We start from the raw sequence: 10950 nt of genomic DNA on the forward strand, positions 1-10950 counted from the left end.
CTATTGCTCATAGATGTAATATATGCTTTTGCCTTATGTGGTTAAAATTTACATTTTTGCACAGGCAAAGGCACTTTTTTTCCTCTGTGTCTTCTTTTAAAATGCTGACTGTTCAGTCAGGGATGATAGAGAAGGGCCTTTGGTTTGTCCCTGAATAGTAAGCTTTCATTCAAATCCCCTCCTTCCAAATTTTTTTGGTATGTATGAAAAAAGTGTAGGCACTTTTTCCATTTGCTATCCTTTTCCTTTCTAGGTGGAATGTTATAGATGCCCAAATATGAAAGAAAAAGAAAGGTATATTTTATTCTGGCTTCTGATGAGGTTCATCCCAAAAAGTTTTGGTAGCATATGCAAAAAAATTATTTTGCATTCATTAGAAATGATAACCAGAAATATATAAAATTAATTCCATTTTCTGTCTCTCTCGCACAAAAACTGAATAATATGGTCCATGCAGAGTCTCATTGATCCTTATAATTTTTACATTGATTCCACCAGAAAAAGATCATTAGATATATGCTTCTTACAGCTCACTCTGCACAGGTGAAAGGAATCTGTGGTTCTATTGTTCCATATGTTAAAAATATTTGATCCATCAAGATTCGTACTTTTAATATCTTATTTGGGGCAAATGGATCTAATCTTCTATAGTTTGTGTTTTCAAATAAATTCCATGTAAAAATCAAAGCATATTCATCAGAGGTGGTATTCAGCAGGTTCTGACCACTTCTGGAGAATTGGTAGCAGAAATTTTGAGTAGTTCAGAGAACCAGTAGTGGAAATTTAGAGTAGTTTGGAGAACCAGCAAATTCCACCTCTGACTGGCCCCACCACCATCTATTATCTGCCTCCCAAGTCCCAACTGATCATCTGGGTCGCCTTTTGTTGCCCTACACAGGGGAACAAAGCTGGAAAGCAGGTTAGTGGGGTGGGGAGGTGTGGTGGTCTCCCATGGAAAGAATGAGGCACAAGTGTGTGTATTCGGGATGGGAGCCTAGAGCAAATTCCAGTGCTCCCTTTTATTGAGATTTTTGTACATAGTAAGCATTCACATTGTGGATTACAATAATTAGATATGGTACACAGACTTGTTTACAGTTGTCTGAGCTGCTTAATTGTTTCTGGTGTTTGCTTTTAATTTCCTTGCTTTATCTCAGTGACCTTTAGGCAGACATGTATGTATAAGGTCTTAGACTAATCATTACCCAATACCCAAGTCAAAGTTTATTCCCACATCTCCCGTTTTAGTTTTTTGATGATCGCGGATGCCTCGGTAGCTTTTCGCCATCTGCAACAGCAGTTCTCCTTCCGTAGGCTTCACCCGACACATTCCTAAAAGTCCAGGGAGACATTGGATAATACAGCATGCACAGAGAGAAAATATAAAAAGCAATATCACTCTAACAATTAGGTGACGAATCCACGAACCATTTGGCAACCAGGACCAAAGTGCAGACCACATGTCCAGTCCCTCACCTTCTGATTGTAATGGATTCTCCTTCAGGGTTTGTTCCATATGCTGTATAGTAGCTGTAATGTTTGGAGAATAATCAGAGATATACATGCAACAATGCGTATGAACCACAGTGCAAACTCCCCCTTGCGCAGCCAAAATAGTGTCCACCGCATATCTGGTTTGCAGGACAAAGTCAAGGATTTTTCCTTGCTCTTCTTCAAGCAGCTTTAGCATTTTAATGGTGTCTTTAAACATAGTAACTGTCCAATTGTTTAAACGATGTAAATCTCTATAGTTCATCATGACTCCTAAAGGAGGAATAACTCCCCTTGATATCTGTGTCCAGTAGTCATGAGTCAAAACAGAGTTTACTTCCGTTGCGGAACGCGCATTGCGGATATGAGCAGTCCCCAAAGATTTTTGAATGAAATGAGATGGGATTACTTTCCCAACGTTGCAGACTCCTTTCCATTGTGCTGGCATGCGATCATAGGCCATCCGTCCACACAGCAACCATAAATTTGCTCCCAGGAGATGACCAACCTTATTTGGCTCAGCATAGATTAATTTTCCAAAGGACTCCATTAACATAGCCAAATAAGTGGACGATGGTGCATATTTCCATTCGCACATTTAGGCAGCTGGTTTTCTTCCGTGGTGGGACAGCATGTGGCAGGAATATATGGACACCCATTTTCATTGATCAAAGATGTGATAGCATATCGAGAAATGTTATGTACAAAGTAAGTGAGATTTTTAGTTTTCATGTCATCCGGATAAACCCGACTTCCATTGCCAATAACAATTGTTTTGTTGCAAAATGGATATGTCCCCAAGTAAGTCATATTCTTTACTGTCTCATTGTGGGTCCAGCAGATACCCGCCACCTCTTGGATTCGGCTTCCAAGGTGTAAGGTAGTTATGTTACTTGTAGTCAAACTGCTGGACCACGTCCCCGAACAACCATAGCATTGTCCCTTATACCAGTCACCTTCGGCCAGAGGTACTGCAACCATTGGAAGCCCTGATGTTTTGTGAGTTGGCATGTGCATACATATCCAACAATCAGTTTTATTATGAAGGTTTGCTAGCTTCCCATGTCCTGGATCAATGTGTTTCTTTTCCATTCCCCCAAATCCATCCCCTTGCCCCTTTGGCTGATGATAAGGACGCACACAGCGAGCAGGAACCCAAACAACTGTCCCCTCATATTCAACAGCAGCGTATCCTCAGCCCCAAGTTATCAGCGGGACAGGTCCTCTCCACGTTGGATCTGGTAGTCTCCTATACTGAACTTTCGGTCTTGGCGTACCTGCAGAAGGGGAGGAAGCAAAATGCCTACTGGCTGCCGTAGCAGCGGGAGATCCTGTCATGTTTAAAAAAATTAAAGTATATAATGTAATATTAAGAATGTTTTGTATGTAAGGCAAGCCATATCCATCCATTTCCCCCGTTTTTGTTTTTTTGTGAAGGAGTGTTATACGGACTAGAAGTTGGCTCAATGTGTCCTAATTGTAGCTGCTCAGCTACCAATTGTTGTAAAGCCATAAGCTTTTCCTTTGGAAGTGGCCATTGGTCAATCCAGACTGGCTGAGAGGTTAACAATTGTAATTTTTCCATTATCCAATAACAATTTTTATGCGGAACTGTGACAGCAAATCTCTACCCCACAAGTTTATATGCAGGGGCAACACAAGTGGTTGAATCCTTGCGGTCTCACCAGTTTCTCTATGCAATGCCTTCAACCAATGTACACTACTTCTTGCAAACTGCATACCACCCACTCCATGAACAGCCGGAGAGTCCTCAAGCACCCATTCATTTGGCCATTCCTTTTGGCGTATCACAGAGACATCTGCTCCGGAATCTATAAGGCCAGAAAATGATTTTTCTTGAATTTCAATTGTCATTTTAGGTTGGTCTGTAGTCAAATTTTTTGTCAGCGCTAGCAATTCTGCAGCAACTGGAGAACTGGCCATTTCAGTGGACCCAAAAACCGCCAGTTCATGGGATCCCAATTAAAGGATTTATAGGAATGTATGGAAGCAATAATAACTGGGCAATAGAGTCACCGGCCATTAATGATGCAGGAGTATCAGTGTATAATTGTATCTTAATGACCCCTCTATAATCTTGATCAATAACTCCTGGAATAACAAAAAACCCTTTTTCTGATGCAGAAGACCTGGGAAATACCAATCCCACTGTTTTTTCTGGCAGTGGCCCATGCAAATGAGTGTCCTCAATGTACACTTGATGAGGAAAAGTCACATCAATTGAGTTCAACATTTTTAAACCCAAACCTGCACTCCCAGTAATTGCAGGCGATGCTTTTGTGACAGCCTTGGGAGCGGGGCTAGCTGCACGCCCCAAATTTAGTTTCCCAGATTTTGGTTCTGATCAGAGTGACATTGATTTGCCCAATGAAACCCTTTTTTGCATTTCGGACAGACCGACTTCGGGCGGACGTCCCTATTTTTGTTTTTGTTAAATGCCATTCCCCCCCCAGGTGATCAGCACTGGGCTTTAAAATGGCCAGGCTTCCCACAATTAAAACAATTCCCTGTAGGTTTCATCCCTTTTTGTAATGCCATAGCCAAACTCTCCATGTTGTAAGCCTGAGAACCCACCACTGCACATGCCTTTAACAGATCAGCCAGAGTAAGCTCACCTCTAGCCACCAAAGGCTGTAAGATACGCTTGCAGTCAGCGTTTGCATTTTCAACTGCCCATTTCAGCAAAAGTTCCTTTGCTGCTTCCTCATTAGAGATTTGCCTGGTAATAGCCAATTGTAGCTTTTCCACAAAATTGTTATAAGACTCAGATGCTGTTTGCTTAATTTGAGAAAAAGACCGTGCTGGGGTTCCCACATCCTGGATGCGGGACAACGCCGCAAGGACAGCTGCCATAACCACGGGAAATATGTGATCAGGCAAATTAGCAGCTTGATCAGCAGTGGATTCAAACAAGCCTGCCCCATAGATTTGGTCTGGCGTATACAGCCCCCCCGAATTCCTTCCCCTAGTGACAGCTTCCCTTTGATATTCTGAATCAAAAACCACATACTGAGTAGAGCTCAATATCATTCTCATTAAATCTTTCCAGTCACTAGGAATCATGCGTGAGGTAGCCAAACTTGTCAGGAGCCCCTTTGTAAAAGGACTTTGAATACCATAATCTTTAACTGCTTTTTTAATTTCCCTAAGAACTGCTAAAGGAATCGGAACCCATTCAGTCTGCAGATTGCCTTGAGCATCCACTTGCCTATTGACTGGAAACAGATTCATCTGGGGAATCTCATCAGGCTCTAATTTCCCCTCATTGAAAGCCTGATGCATCATTGCTTGAACTTTTCCCATTTTTGGTTGGATTTTATCATCCACTGGAGTAGGCGCTGTTGGGGTTGAGAAAACACACTCCAGTTTTGGGGTTGGTGGGTGCAACACAACTCCTTTATAAGGAGGAGGTTCTACTAAAGTTTTTAAAAGAGGTTGTTGCTGGGTCTCTAAAGCAGTCATAACAACCTTCCAATATATCAAAATTTCAGTTGTTGCCCGTGGCTCTTCATGAAGGATAATTCCAATTTTCCTCCACGTGTCTAACTTTAAAGATCCCTTCTCTGAATACCAGGGACATTGCCGCCAGATCTCTTGCAGCAGCTCTCTCACATTACCTTTTGAAAGGATTATTTGCTCCCCCCCCCAGAGGGTTTAAAGATAAAGAAGTTTGTCCTGACTAACTTCAGCAGCTCACTAACATGCCGTTCCTGTGGCTGAGAGAGTTTCCCCCCCATGTTCCCTGAAAAAATCCTATTGTCCAGCAATAGTTAAGTACGTACTTTACCTATTCCAGGCGAGGAAACACGGAGGTCCGGACACGTACCACCTGCAGTGGATCACGTCGGGGTCACCACTTGTGGTGGTCTCCCATGGAAAGAATGAGGCACAAGCGTGTGTACTCGGGATGGGAGCCTAGAGCAAATTCCAGTGCTCCCTTTTATTGAGATTTTTGTACATAGTAAGCATTCACATTGTGGATTACAATAATTAGATATAGTACACAGACTTGTTTACAGTTGTCTGAGCTGCTTAATTGTTTCTGGTGTTTGCTTTTAATTTCCTTGCTTTATCTCAGTGACCTTTAGGCAGACATGTATGTATAAGGTCTTAGACTAATCATTACCCAATACTCAAGTCAAAGTTTATTCCCACAGGGAGGAAATGGGATTTTGCAGTATCCTTCCCTTGCCATGCCCGCCAAGCAACACCCAAAGAACTCGTAGTAAAAAAAAATTGAATGCCACCACTGATATTCATATATCCAGGGGTGGGATTCTACTTGGTCGGACCAGTTCTATAGAACCAATTGTTATAATTCTGCCCAGTTTGGAGAACTGGCAAATCGTGCCATTGGCTGGCTCCTCCCCTTCCCTCCCTACCCACTCATACCTTACCTGGTATGCGTGCCATCAAACTTGCCTGCTAAGTTGCTATTTTTTCTTTTTTTTTCCCCCCAACCATCAGCTGTTCTGCTGTGCTGGGAGATTTAGATTAGCTATAAAACAGGAAATTGTTGGATTTCTTGCTTTCTAGCTAATCTAAAAGCAGAGCTGAGCCTTCCTTAGGACTGAAGCTTCTATTTTTCAGTGCAGACTTAGGTAGCCGATGACAAAAAGATAGATCTTTGAGTGAATCTGTGATTCTGTGAGCAACTCAATCTGCCTGCCTGCTTTGCCTGATTTTGGGTAAAAGTTGCTCTTTTTTAAATAAAAAATTAAATATTTACATAAATATTTAAAATATTTACATATAAGCCACGCCCAGCCAGTCATGTGATCACCAAGCCACACCCAGTCAGCAAACCATGCTCACTCAGTCACATGACCACCAAGCCACACCCACAAATTAGGCCACACCCACAGAACCGGTTGTTAAGAAATTTGAATCCTACCCCTGTATGTATCCCTTCATCACAAGTTCTTGGGAAAAGTTGATGCAAGAGAATTTTGACTCCTTGATACAAATACCTTTTTTAAACTATCCAAATTTATTGATGTGTTTGCTTGTTTATTTAAAACATTTATACAGCATCCATCTTATAATAAACTCTGGGTAATCTCAATCACATTATCAGCCAATATATGTGCTGATAGCAAATTATATAGATTGTTTATGAGAAAGTTCTTAAAAATCATTTTTTTCACCTATTAATTTCATAGCACTTTCAGCTTCTTTTTCTATTTACAGTACCAATACCATTCATGATTTTATGTTTTTTTTTAATCATGTCTTCCATTATTTTCTCCTTCCAAGCAAACATTCGCCAATTCCCTCATCAGCCATCAGCCAATTCATAATCAGCTGTCTAATCATTTTGGTTGCTTTTCTATATACCCTTTCCAGCTCTATAATGCTCTTCTTGGATTTTAGTCATCGAATCAAAGGATTGGAAATGACCTGGGAGGTTTTCTAGTCCAACCCTCTGCCTAAGACAGGAGTTGTCAATTCATCTTAGACAAATAGATTCATCTTAGACAATAAAATAAATTCATCTTAGACAAATAGCCAAACCTCTAAGCCCATAGCCAAACCTCTAAGCATAATCTTTGAAAAATCCTTCAGGACCAGCTCCTTGCCTAACCTATGGTCACAAGCCACAGTCATCCCCATCTTCAAAAAGGGAGACCCAAGCCTAGTTGAAAATTACAGACCAATCTCCTTATGCTGCATCACCTGTAAAGTCATGGAATCAATTATTAACCAATCCATCATCCTCCACTTAGAGACAAACAACCTACTCTCCAATAAACAATTTGGTTTCAGAAAAAAACTATCCTGTAATCTGCAACTCTTACACTGCAAAAACATATGGACGACACAACTCGACCACGGCAAAGCAATAGACGCAATCTACATAGACTTCTGTAAAGCCTTTGATTCAGTGGTACACGACAAACTACTCCTAAAAATAAAATCCTATGGTATCTCTGGACAACTGAATAACTGGATAGAAGCATTCCTGGCAAACAGACAACAAATGGTCAAAATTGGGAGCGTCCTATCAAATTCTGTACCTGTCAATAGTGGTGTCCCCCAAGGCAGTGTTCTAGGACCAACTCTCTTCATACTCTACATAAATGACCTCTGTGATCATATTAAGAGCAATTGCGTTCTTTTCGCTGATGATGTAAAGCTGTTCAATACCACAGACAATACTGCTACCCTACAAAAAGATCTCGACTATGTATCAGAATGGTCAAACAAATGGCAACTTCAAATCTCAACAAATAAATGCTCTGTCTTACATATTGGCAAAAAAAAAATCAGAAAATAAAATACAAGCTGAATAGTCAAGATCTTGTTGATGACCCAAGCTCTGTAAAGGACCTTGGAATACTCACCTCTAATGATCTAAGTGCTAGAGCCCACTGCAACTACATAGCCAAAAGGCATTAAGAGTTGTTAACCTAATCCTACGTAGCTTTTCTCTGGTAATATCACACTACTAACCAGAGCATACAAAACATTTGCTAGACCAATACTCGAATACAGTTCATCAGTCTGGAACCCACATTACATATCTGATATTAGCACAATTGAGAAAGTCCAGAAATATTTCACAAGAAGAGTTCTCCACTCCTCTACTCGTTGTAGAATACCTTATGCCACCAGACTTGAAATTCTAGAACTAGAAAACCTTGAATTATGCCGTCTTCGGTCTGATTTAAGCATGGTATATAAAATCATACATTGCAATGTCCTACCTGTCAATGAATACTTCAGCTTCAACCATAACAACACAAGAGCACACAATAGATACAAACTCAATGTTAACCGCACCAAACTTGATTGCAGGAAATATGACTTCAGCAATAGAGTGGTCAATGTCTGGAATACTCTACCCGACTCTGTAGTTTCTTCCCCAAACCCCAAAAACTTTAACCTTAGACTGTCTACTATTGACCTCACCCCTTTCCTAAGAGGTCTGTAGGGGGCGTGCATAAGTGCACCAACATGCCTACCGTCCCTGTCCTATTGTTTCTCTTATTCTTCTTTTATTTTTCTTATATGTACCCATTTCATGTATTCACAACTATGTATACACTTATACTTATTATCTTGTAAACAATTGGCAAATCAAATAAATAAATAAATAAATAAATAAATAAATAAATAAATAAATAAATAAATAAATAAATAAATAAATAAATGGTTGCCCAATCTCTTCTTGAAAACTCTAGTGATGGAATACCTTCAATGCTGGAAGGCAAATTGTTCTCCTGCCAGGAAATTCTTCCTTATTTCCAGTTTGGATCTTTCTCTGACAAGCTTCCATCCATTACTTCTTGTCCTAACCACATATGCTACAGAGAATAATTTGACACCATCTTCGCTTTGGCAGCCTTTCAAATATTGCAAAACTGCTATCATGCATTCCCCCGGTCTTCTCTTTGTTAAGCAAAACATGCCTAGTTTTTTAGCCATTCTTCATAGGATTTAGTCTCCAGACCTCATATAATCTTTGTTGCTCTTCCCTGCTCTTTCTAGGATCTCAGCATCTTTTTCATATTGTGGCAAATTTTTAAGTAGGGATCAGAACTGTACAGAAAACTGTCAAAGTGTGATTTCACTTCAGATTTATTTATTTATTTATTTATTTGATTTGCCAATTGTTTACAAGATAATAAGTATAAGTGTATACATAGTTGTGAATACATGAAATGGGTACATATAAGAAAAATAAAAGAAGAATAAGAGAAACAATAGGACAGGGACCGTAGGCACGATGGTGCGCTTATGCACGCCCCCTACAGACCTCTTAGGAAAGGGGTGAGGTCAATAGTAGACAGTCTAAGGTTAAAGTTTTTGGGGTTTGAGGAAGAGACTACAGAGTCGGGTACAGTATTCCAGACATTGACCACTCTATTGCTGAAGTCGTATTTCCTGCAATCAAGTTTGGTGCGGTTTACTTTGAGTTTGTATCTATTGTGTGCTCTTGTGTTGTTATGGTTGAAGCTGAAGTATTCATTGACAGGTAGGACATTGCAATGTATGATTTTATATACCATGCTTAAGTCAGACCGAAGATGGCGTAATTCAAGGTTTTCTAGTTTTAGAATTTCAAGTCTGGTGGCATAAGTTATTCTACAACGAGTAGAAGAGTGGAGAACTCTTCTTGTGATATATTTCTGGACTTTCTCAATTGTGCTAATATCAGATACGTAATGAGGGTTCCAGACTGATGAACTGTATTCGAGTATTGGTCTAGCAAATGTTTTGTATGCTCTGGTTAGTAGTGTGATATTACCAGAGAAAAAACTACGTAGGATTAGGTTAACAACTCTTAATGCCTTTTTGGCTATGTAGTTGCAGTGGGCTCTAGCACTTAGATCATTAGAGGTGAGTATTCCAAGGTCCTTACAGAGCTTGGGTCATCAACAAGATCTTGACTATTCAGCTTGTATTTTATTTTCTGATTTTTTTTGCCAATATGTAAGACAGAGCATTTATTTGTTGAGATTTGAAGTTGCCATTTGTTCAGATACATTCAGATACATAGTCGAGATCTTTTTGTAGGGTAGCAGTATTGTCTGTGGTATTGAACAGCTTTACATCATCAGCGAAGAGAACGCAATTGCTCTTAATATGATCACAGAGGTCGTTTATGTAGAGTATGCTTCATATCTACTCATTCTTTATACCAAATGTTCAATTTTAAATTTCTTACCTAATGATTTCAAACATGGAATTCATCTCTTTCTTACTTTTTTTTTTTTTTTTTACTGCAGCTGCATGCAGGATTAACATTTTCATTGAGCTGTTCATCAAAATTCCAGGATCCCTTTCCTGATCTGTCACTATCAGCTTAGATTCCATATTTAATGGAGGTTTGGCTTTCTTGGACCAAACTGCATACTATTTTTATAGAAAACTGTCTTCAAAAATATGGTAGGAAGAAAAAAAAAGATTTCAACAGACTGGCAATGGGTCAACCCATCTGTTCCTAATCTCATATATAGCGTTGTATACTATTTCCAGGAACAACCTTGGCAAGTTGGGTATTGTTCACAGCTCTTACATTTGACAGAGAGTTAGGGAGACTTTCAGTATGTAATTGGAACTCTACAAGGGACAGTATATATCTTTTGAGCTGGCTGTTCTGACAAATTCTGATAAATTAAGTTGTCACTTTGAGCACATCTATCCAGCCATACCTTAAGCTGTAAAGGTTCCAGGATTTCATTTCAGAGGATACCACATCAATGATCTCTGATGTGATGCCTTTGCCTGTAAGCACTGTATCACATATCCATTTTCCTGAACCCACAATGTTGGGAGGCAAGTAGGTTCTTCTAAACAGCCCAAACAGTGAGATTGAGGAATTAAAGCAGTGCCACCTGTCAACTTCTAATTGTTGAACTGAATCTTCTAGTAGAATAAGCTAATATGACCTTTTCTGAGGTGTGCTGGATATTGAAGTTCAACAATGTATCT

The 10950-nt window shown here is 39.8% G+C and overlaps 1 long non-coding RNA gene across 1 annotated transcript; it reads right to left on the minus strand.

Moving 5' to 3' along the window:
* Positions 1 to 1984: 1984 nt before the first annotated feature.
* Positions 1985 to 5680, minus strand: LOC148133451 (uncharacterized). The gene is made up of 2 exons (XR_015746818.1): positions 5300 to 5680; positions 1985 to 2768 (listed from the first exon to the last, which is right to left on the minus strand). It is a non-coding gene; the product is annotated as an uncharacterized LOC148133451 (long non-coding RNA).
* Positions 5681 to 10950: the final 5270 nt, after the last annotated feature.

The sequence above is a fragment of the Notechis scutatus genome, chromosome 1 (assembly GCF_049901735.1).
Source record: "Notechis scutatus isolate UNSWTSFEM ecotype Mainland chromosome 1, rNotScu1.2, whole genome shotgun sequence".
Lineage (NCBI taxonomy): Eukaryota > Metazoa > Chordata > Lepidosauria > Squamata > Elapidae > Notechis > Notechis scutatus.